We start from the raw sequence: 10,457 nt of genomic DNA, 5'->3' as shown, positions 1-10,457 counted from the left end.
TGAGAAAATTCACCTATTCCAGTCCATTTTAGTTTGCTGATTCTCAGCTGACGTTCACTCTTGCCAACTCCTGTTTGACCACCTCTAATTTGCCTTGATTCATGCACCTAACATTCCAGGTTCCTATGCAATATTACTCTTTACAGCATCCGACCTTGCTTCTATCACCAGTCACATCTACAACTGGGTGTTGTTTTTGCTTTGGCTCCATCTCCTTATTCTTTCTGGAATTATTTCTTCACTGATCTCCAGTAGCATATTGGGCACCTACCAACCTGGGGAGTTCATCTTTCAGTGTCCTATTTTTTTGCCTTTTCATACTGTTTATGGGGTTCTCAAGGCAGGAATACTGAAGTGGTTTGCCATTCCCTTCTCCAGTGCACCACATTCTGTCAGAACTCTCCACCACGACCCGTCCGTCTTGGGTGGCCCTACATGGCATGGCTCATAGTTTCACTCAATTAGACAAGGCTGTGGTCCATGTGATTAGATTGATTAGTTTTCTGTGATTTCTGTGTTTCTGTGTTTTCTGTGATTTCTGTGTTTCTGTGGGTTTTCAGTCTGTCTGCCCTCTGATGGAGAAGGATAAGAGGATTATGGAAGCTTCCTGATTGGATAGACTGACTGAGGAAGATACTAGATCTTGTTCTGATGGGCGGGGCCATGCTCTGTAAATCTTTAATACAATTTTCTGTTGATGGGTGGAGCTGTGTTATCTCCCTGCTATTTACCTGAGGCCAAACTATGGTGGAGGTAATGAAGATAATGGTGACCTCCCTCAAAAGATCCCATGCATGTACTGCTACAGTCCATGCCCCCAACCCTGTAGCAGGTCACCAGGGACCCACACCTTCACTGGAGACTCCCGGACACCCACAGGCAAGTCTCCTGTGGGGGTCACTGTTCCTTTCTCCTGGGTCCTGTTGCACAAGGTTCTGTTGTGCCTTCCAAGAGTCCTATTCTGCCTTCCCCAATCACAATTAGAAAGTCATCTAATGATTATAAGACAGTCATCTAGTTACTATTAGATAGTCACCATCATTCTGTGCTTCCAAACCTCTGTGGATATCAGTGATATTTATTTATCTGGTTTGAAATAAAAATAAAACTAAGGCCTGGGGCATGAGCCTGTGCTCCTACTACAACTGCAGCTTCTATAGAGCCCATCTATCCACTCTGTCCTCTATATGCCAATATTTTTACTTATTTATTAGCAATTACAGATATGCAGATGACACCACCCTTATGGCAGAAAGTGAAGAAGAACTAAAGAGCCTCTTGATGAAAGTGAAAGAGGACAGTGAAAAAGTTGGCTTAAAACTCAACATTCAGAAAACTAAGATTATGGCATCCGGTCCCATCACTTCATGGGAAATAGATGGGGAAACAGTGGCTGACTTTATTTTGGGGGGCTCCAAAATCACTACAGATGGTGACTGCAGCCATGAAATTAAAAGGTGCTTGCTCCTTGGAAGAAAAGTTATGACCAACCTAGACAGAATATTAAAAAGCAGAGACATTACTTTACCAAAAAAGGCCCATCTAGTCAAAACTATGGTTTTTCCAGTAATCACCTATGGATGTGCAAGTTGGACTATAAAGAAAGATGAGCACTGAAGAATTTATGCTTTTGAACTGTGGTTTTGGAGAAGACTCTTGAGAGTCCCTTGGACTGCAAGGAGATCCAACCAGTCCCTCCTAAAGGAAATCAGTCCTGAATATTCTTTGGAAGGACGGATGCTGAAGCTGCAACTCCAATACTTGGCCACCTGATGTGAGGAACTGACTCATTTGAAAAGACCCTGATGCTGGGAAAGGTTGAAGGCAAGAGGAGAAGGGGACAACAGTGGATGAGATGGTTGGATTTCATCACTGAGGCAATAGACATGAGTTTGAATAGGCTCTGGGTGTTGGTGATGGACAGGGAAGCCTGGCGTGCTGCATTCCACAGGCTCACAGAGAGTCAGACACGACTGTACGACTGAACTGAACTGAATTGAATGAACTACAAAGCTTGTCCATAATGGTAATGCAATATTGATTCCCTTAAATAAAATTTCAGATCACTCATTGAGACCCATGCATTCTGGAAATGCATGCATTTTACAGGAACACTTAAGGTGCTTCAGGTTGTGATATAACACTTACAAACTGTCGGCACCAGCTCTTGACTTTGCATCCTCCTCAGTTGTAACCATTGAGGCCTTCCATTGGGATCCTCAATTCACCACACTTCCTGTGAACATGGAATAAGGCATATTAATATACTTCTCGAATTTGTTCTGAAAGTCACCTGTAGCCTAAAGCTTCTTAACTGATGACTTTAGAATAAGCATTAAACACATGGGGTCGCTAAGAGTTGGGCACCTCTGAGAGACTTCACTTTCACTTTTATGCATTGGAAAAGGAAATGGCAACCCACTCCAGTGTTCTTGCCTGAAGAATCCTAGGGATCGGGGAGCCTGGTGGGCTGCCGTCTATGGGGTCGCACAGAGTCGGACACGACTGAAGTGACTTAGCAGCAGCATGCCTAACATCAATCATAACAGATCACTACCATGTCTGACATTGTTCCAGACACTAGAAATAAACAGGAACAAAGTAGCAAAAGACCCAACCCTTCCTGAGTTTTCACTTTAAGAAGTAATTATATTAGCTAGAGTAGCTAACAAACCCCCAAATATATAATGACTCAAACAAAATATCACATACAGATAAATTGTCAAAAGAGTTACTCTGGGTTCAAGGTGGAGGTAGGGCTACTTTGCTGAACATATCCATTCAACATGTGGCTTTAAGATATTTCTGGGATACAGTATCCAGTAGGCAAAGGAAAATAAATAAATGTGGAATCTTTGTATGCCTTTATATTCTAAAATCAGTATTCTTTACTTCTCCTGCTATTCCATTGGATAGAACAAGTATTGTCCTTAGACAAGAGAATGTAGGACTTCTGTCTCAAGCCCTTCACCCCATGAGGCCCATGCTCTAGGGTGCCTTCTTCATAATTATATAAGGCCCTGGTTGCCTGGGACTGGCATGGAACTGGCCAGAAGTCCTGCCTAAGTAGATAGACATATATAGACTTTGATGTCTAAGTATACCTAGACTAGGTCCTCTGTGAACTTTCATCTCCAGTTCTCACCTTGGGTCATCCTGTGATCCTCTGCCTCATGTGCAAGGAAAACTGGATGCTTCAAAAAGCTCCAGAACTTAGGTCTATGAGATCATTGTGAATCCAGTGCCCAGGTTTTAGTTTCAGGAAGGCAGCCTGATGAGCAAATCATTCCCATTAGCTCTTGTGGTATTTCTTTGCAGGGTTGCCTAAAATTAAGGTGACTAAATTAGTTGGCATACTGATGCTGGGTGAATGTCACTCAGATTAGACATATGCTGAGTTAGAGATCTAGACCACCTACAGCTAGCACCAATAGTTGGGCTTGAACCACACATATGAGCCCATGCCTCAGTTGTCACTTGTCCACATTGTGACTATGGTGCTGATGCTTGTCTGTAGCATCCACGGGTGGTAAGTAGTGGAAGAGGGTGTCTTTTATTCTGTAAGCTCCATTCTGATGGTACTTAGTACCACATGTCAGGCTATCCCTTAGAAGTGTCTACACCCATGTCTTTCAAATGATTTTGAGATTTTTGTTCCACAATGATAATTTTGTTCCTATGATTCTTGCCTTCTTGCCTCCAATAGACATTGTGGCACTATGCTCATCCAAGTCAGCCTTAAGCCCTGCCAGATGGACATTTCTCAGATAGATGTAGCTTCTTTTTTTGCTCGACCCATTGGTCCCTTATCTATCCTCTCCACTGGTAATAGTATATGGAAGCCAGTGATGTACTCAACATTCTAAGAGATCATACTCCAGGAATATAGTGATTATGATGTAAAGGCTTTAAGAGAAGGCATGGTTAGAAGATGTACTATTATCCTTTCCAAATGGTAACTTTAAAATGATCAGAAAATGAATTATCTTTCATACTAGTCTATATTCCCTGGATAATTCTTGCATTTGTCATCACCAATGAGACACAATAAGAATTTCTGAGAAAGTCATTGAAAGCTGGTAGTCTCTAACAGGGTTTCCCAGGTGGTGCAAGTGGTCAAGAACCTGCCTGCTGATGCAGAAGGTGCAAGAGACACGAGTTCAATTACTGGTTTGGGAAGATCCCTTGGAGGAGGGCATGGCAACCCGTTCCAGTATTCTTGCCTGGAGAATCTCCATGGATAGAGGAGCCTGGAGGGCTATAGTCCATAGGGTCACAAAGAGTTGGACATGACTGAAGTGACTTACCATGGCCATAGTCTCTAACAGCATGATGGATAATGCAGTGTTGTGGTAAAGACCGATGCTGAAGCTGAAGCTCCAATATTTGACCATCCAATGCAAAGAACTGACTCATTGGAAAAGACCCTGTTACTGAGAAAGATTGAAGGCAGGAGGAGATGGGGACAACTGAAGGTGAGATGGTTGGATAGCATCACTGACTCGATGGACATGAGTTTGAGCAAACTCTGGGAGTTGGTGATGGGCAGGCAAGCCTGGTGTGTTGCAGTCCATGGGGTCACAAAGAGACGGACATGGCTAAGTGACTGAACTGAACTGAAGTAAAGGTGAAATAGGCATTAAACAAATGGAGTTAGAAAAATTAGATGCAAGAGGAATATATATGGTTTAAATACAAATAGGTTCTATAAAGCCATGGAATCATTAGTAATCATACTGTTGCTACTTTTTTCTCACAATATGAGATAAGAAATTAGTCAGGAATGTCACATTTGACAATAAAGAGCCCAGAAGGGCCTCTTAATCTGAGCAAGAGGAGATGGTACCTGTACCCTGTAGAGATTCTTTCCATGCACTTATTGGACAATAAACCAACTCAGAAGTAACTATGCTTTACTAATTATTCTAAATTTTCACTGATAAATTATCATATCTCACATAGGCCCATGGATTCAATAACACACTTTTTCTTTTTCTCATTAAACTTTTTTTTAATGGGTCTCAAATTCTGTCACAGATTTTTGGTCAAGTTGTTTTCATTAAAAAATACTGATTTTAAAAACTAATAACTTAAAAAACTGCCACACACAAAACATATGGTCCACAAAACATTCTCCTTTCCTTCTGAAGGTTTTACGGTACATTGTGATCATTAACCAGTCTTTTACAATTAAATTTAAATGGCCAATTGAGACAAACAGTTCTGAGACCATTCTTCCACCACTTATTAAGACTGGGGTGGCAGGTATTGGGGATAATATTCATTTAGCCTTCTGAGCTTTCTGGGCAGACTTGGTGACCTTGCCAGCTCTGGCTGCCTTCTTGTCCAATGCTTTGATGACACGCACAGTGACTGTCTATCTCATGTCACTCACAGCAAAACGGCCCAGGGGAGGATATTCAGAGAATCTCTCGACACACATGGGCTTGCTAAGAACCATATCAACAATGGCAGCATCACCAGATTTCAAGAATTTAGGGCCATCTTTCAGCTTTTTGCCAGAACAACGATCAATTTTCTCCTTCAGCTCAGCAAACTTGCAAGCGATGTGAGCAGGGTGACAGTCCAGCACAGGTGCATATCCAGCACTGATTTGGCCTGGATGGTTCAAAATAATCACCTGAGCTTTGAAGCCAGCTGCTTCCATTGGTGGGTCATTTTTGCTGTCAGCAGTCACATTCCCACAACGAACATCTTTGACAGATATGTTCTTGACATTGAAGCCCAGACTGTCCCCAGGAAGGGCTTCACTCAATGCTTCATGGTGCGTTTCTACAGACTTCACTTCAGTTGATACATTGACTGGAGCAAAGATGACCACCATGCCAGGTTTGAGAACACCAGTCTCCACATGACCCACAGGGACAGTACCAATACCACCAATTTTATAGACATCCTGGAGTGGCAAACACAAGGGTTTGTCAGTTGAGTGAATTGGTGGCAGGAGGCAACTGAGAGCTTCAAGCAGGATGATTCCACTGGCATTGCCATTTTTATGGGTGACTTTCCATCCCTTGAACCATGGCATGTTAGCACTTGGCTCCAGCATGTTGTCCCCATTCCAGCCAGAAATTGGCACAAATGCTACTGTGTTGGGGTTGTAGCCAATTTTCTTAATGTAGGTGCTGACTTCCTTAACAATTTCCTCTTATCTCTTCTGGCTGTAGAGTAGCTCAGAGGAATCCATTTTGTTAACTCCAACAATTAGCTGTTTTACACCCAGAGTGTAAGCCAGAAGGGCATGCTCACGGGTCTGCTGGTTCTTGGAGATACTGGCTTCAAATGCACCAACACCAGCAACAACAATCAGTACAGCACAGTCAGCCTGGGATGTGCCTGTAATCATGTTTTTAATGAAATCTCTGTGTCCTGGGGCATGAATGATAGTAACATGAATGATAGTAAATCTGTCCTCAAATTTCCACAAGGAGACATCAATGGTGATACCATGCTCACGTTCAGCTTTCAGTTTGTCCAGGACCCAGGCATACTTGAAGGAGCCCTTCCCCATCTTGGCAGCCTCCTGCTTGAACTTTTCAATAGTTCTTTTGTCGATCCCGCCACATTCATAGATCAGATGGCTAGTCGTGGTAGACTTCCCTGAATCTACATGCCCAATGACAACGATGTTGTTGTGGGTTTTCCCTTCCCATTTTTGCTTAGGTTTAACAGTGGTTTTCATGACACCTGTGTCCTGGAGGCAAACCCGTTGCCAAAAAGTGTGCCAATAACACACTTTTAGTCAAATTGTTTAGATAAGGGCCCCACAAAAATATTTCCCTGGGTCTTTTTTATTTTTTCCAACAGTGGCTATGACTAGAATTCATTCACATGGACACACCTAATTACAAGGGTGAATGGAAATGTAGTTCTTAAGGTACTAAGCTAAGTCAAGCAAGAATAGAAAGTATTTGTGTGGACTGTGTACGTGTGCATGGCTAGCAATTCTATTACTGAGAGTTAGATGATGAACATGTAAGTTATTGAGTATGTTACAGTGTAAAATGTGTTTTAAAGAAAAAGTTGAAATGAGAGATGGGAGTGTCTAATCTATGTTAGACTCTTAATAATGCTTAATAGTGGGAGTAAAGCCATGTTCATCATAAGACTAGTTTTGATCTTATTTTGCCCATAATGGATTACTTTCTTATCTTCATATAAACTTGTATCTATAATGAATTATTCTCTTCTTTGCTTACTTTATTTCAATTCACTGTTTAGAGTCCAGGACAATCAGCATTTATTCAATCAAGCTCTCTTGTCTCACTGATTATTCCCTCTAGTTTCCTGAGCAATTTTGTTTATGCTTTAACCATTCTACCTACCTCATTCTGTACTGTATCACACTGAATAGTGCATATTCCTTGAAGACAGGATTCATCACTTACTTTTTAATCTTTGAATCCCATAATGCTTACTGTTGACTTAAGTTTAGGAAGTCCTCTACAAATGTTTGCTGAATTGACTTTTAGGCCTGTTCACCTTGAAAAGGTGGGGCGTCCCAGGCGGTGCTAGTGGTAAAGAACCTGCCTGCCAATACAAGAGAAATAAGAAATGTGAGTTTGATCCCTGGGTCCGGAAGATCCCCTGGAGGAGGACACAGCCACTCACTCCAGTATTCTTGTCTGGAGAACCCATGGACGGAGGAGGAGCCTTGGAAGATATAGTCCATAGAGTCGCAGAGTCGCACATGACTGAAGCAACTTAGCACAGCACAGCACAGCACCTTGGAAAGGTAGCAAAGGCTCAGCTATTAGTAAGCAATTGTGTCTTAAGAAAATTCATACAACTGAGTTTTGGATGTTTTGGAGTAAAGGAATAAATCATTTCAGTTCAGTTCAGTCATTCAGTCGTGTCCGACTTTTTGCGACCCCATGAATTGCAGCACGCCAGGCCTCCCTGTCCATCACCAAGTCCCGGAGTTCACTCAGACTCACGTCCATCGACTCAGTGATGCAACCAAACAATCTCATCCTCTGTCGTCCCCTTCTCCTCCTGCCCACAATCCACCCCAGCATCAGGGTCTTTTCCAGTGAGTCAACTCTTCGCTTGAGGTGGCCAAAGTACTGGAGTTTCAGCTTTAGCATCATTCCTTCCAAAGAAATCCCAGGGCTGATCTCCTTCAGAATGGACTGGTTGGATCTCCTTGCAGGCCAAGGGACTCTCAAGAGTCTTCTCCAACACCACAGTTGTATCAGTTCTTTGGTGCTCAGCTTTCCTTACAGTCCAACTCTCATATCCATACATGACCACCGGAAAAACCATAGGCTTGACTAGACAGACCTTTGTTGGCAAAGTAATGTCTCTGCTTTCCAATATGCTATCTAGGTTGGTCATAACTTTTCTTCTAAGGAGTAAGCGTCTTTTAATTTCATGGCTGCAATCACCATCTGCAGTGATTTGGGAGCCCAGAAAAATAAAGTCTGACACTGTTTCCACTGTTTCCCCATCTATTTCCCAAGAAGTGATGGGACTGGATGCCATGATTTTCGCTTTCTGAATGTTGAGCTTTAAGCCAACTTTTTCACTCTCCTCTTTCACTTTCACTTTCATGAAGAGGTTTTTAGTTCCTCTTCACTTTTTGCCATAAGGGTGGTGTCATCTGCATATCTGAGGTTATTGATATTTCTCTCAGCAATCTTGATCCCAGCTTGTGCTTTTTCCAGTCCAGCGTTTCTCATAATGTACTCTACATATAAGTTAAATAAGCAGCGTGACAATATACAGCCTTGACATACTCCTTTTCCTATTTGGAACCAGTCCGTTGTTCCATGTCCAGTTCTAACTGTTGCTTCCTGACCTGCATACATGTTTCTCAAGAGGCAGGTCAGGTGGTCTGGTATTCCCATCTCTTTCAGAATTTTCCACGGTTGACTGTGATCCACACAGTCAAAGGCTTTGGTATAGTCAATAAAGCAGAAATAGATGCTTTTCTGGAACTCTCTTGCTTTTTCGATGATCCAGTGGATGTTGGCAATTTGATCTCTGGTTCCTCTGCCTTTTCTAAAACCAGCTTGAACATCAGGAAGTTCATGGTTCACATATTGCTGAAGCCTGGCTTGGAGAATTTGAGCATTACTTTACTAGCGCGTGAGATGAGTGCATTTGTATGGTAGTTTGAGCATTCTTTGGCATTGCCTTTCTTTGGGATTGGAATGAAAACTGACCTTTTCCAGTCCTGTGGCCACTGCTGAGTTTTCCAAATTTGCTGGCATATTGAGTGCAGTGCTTTCACAGCATCATCTTTCAGAATTTGAAATAGCTCAACTGGAATTCTATCACCTCCACTAGCTTTGTTCGTAGTGATGCTTTCTAAGGCCCACTTGACTTCACATTCCAGGATGTCTGGCTCTAGGTAAGTGATCACACCATTGTGATTATCTGGGTTGTGAAGATCTTTTTTGTACAGTTCTTCTTTGTATTCTTGCCACCTCTTGTTAATATCCTCTGCTTTTGTTGGGTCCATACCATTTCTGTATAAATCATTTAGAATGAACTAATTTGAAATATTTCTTAATTGTCAGCTACCATGGAGTTAGCCAAGAAAAATTAATTTTTACTCCTTTGTTTTTCAAAGGCCTTTGCATTTAGGATTAACTGAACATAAAAAAAGAAAATCTTAGAGAAAGTATACATCAAAATTTTATAGACATTTTTCTGATGCTTAGTACATAATGGTGTATTATCAGCCTGGCCCATTACTTTAAATCACTAAACAGCCATTAACATTTTAATAAAATAAAATGTCCCTGTCTATCTACAAATAAAATTGCTGGGGAATTTATAGGCACTTGAATTCTAATTTAGGAAAGCTGATTTCAAAATGCCAAAATGATTACAAATCTTATAAAAGTATTTAGAAACACAAGGATGAGGATGGGAGCCTATCTTGTGAACAAGGAAGAAATTTCAGGTCAATAACTGGAAAACTCGTTTTCAAACCCTTTTGCCAGGACTGAATATAGAAGTTGTGACAGAGGCTTGAGGACCATGGGACAGCTAGAAATTCTGATTCTTTCCCTTTTCCTCAGCTTTCCTATGAACTACAACTGGTGAAAAGGAAGGGGCATTAGCACTTAATCTGTAGTTCCTGACATCACAGGATACATAGCAGCTGACCCAGAGGATGGTGTTCCCCAAGATGGGACCTACAGTTTCAAAATTAATGGCAAACTGATCCACACTGGAAATTTCTTGATAAGTCTCCAAAAATCTCTCAGATGCAGCAAATTGCACTTCGACTCCAGTGTCGGAGGGTTTACTTGGAACAATGCACACAAGCCCTTTCATCCTGAAACAGAACTTCTCTGAAATATTTAAAAGGAATTCAGTAGGATTTGGTCCATTGGTGAACTTAGACCACAGTTAACAGGAGCACCATTTTTCCCTTGACTAATTTCTGCATTTACTATATTTTATTCAAATTGTTACTATAT

General features: G+C 41.7%; 1 pseudogene; it reads right to left on the bottom strand.

Moving 5' to 3' along the window:
- Window positions 1-5,189: 5,189 nt before the first annotated feature.
- Window positions 5,190-6,703, bottom strand: LOC113897566 (annotated as a pseudogene).
- Window positions 6,704-10,457: the final 3,754 nt, after the last annotated feature.

This window comes from Bos indicus x Bos taurus, chromosome 1 (genome assembly GCF_003369695.1).
Source record: "Bos indicus x Bos taurus breed Angus x Brahman F1 hybrid chromosome 1, Bos_hybrid_MaternalHap_v2.0, whole genome shotgun sequence".
In the NCBI taxonomy this organism is placed as follows: Eukaryota; Metazoa; Chordata; class Mammalia; order Artiodactyla; family Bovidae; genus Bos; species Bos indicus x Bos taurus.
The sequence above is the reverse complement of the archived record's forward strand: the minus strand, read 5'-3'. Positions and strand labels throughout refer to the sequence as shown.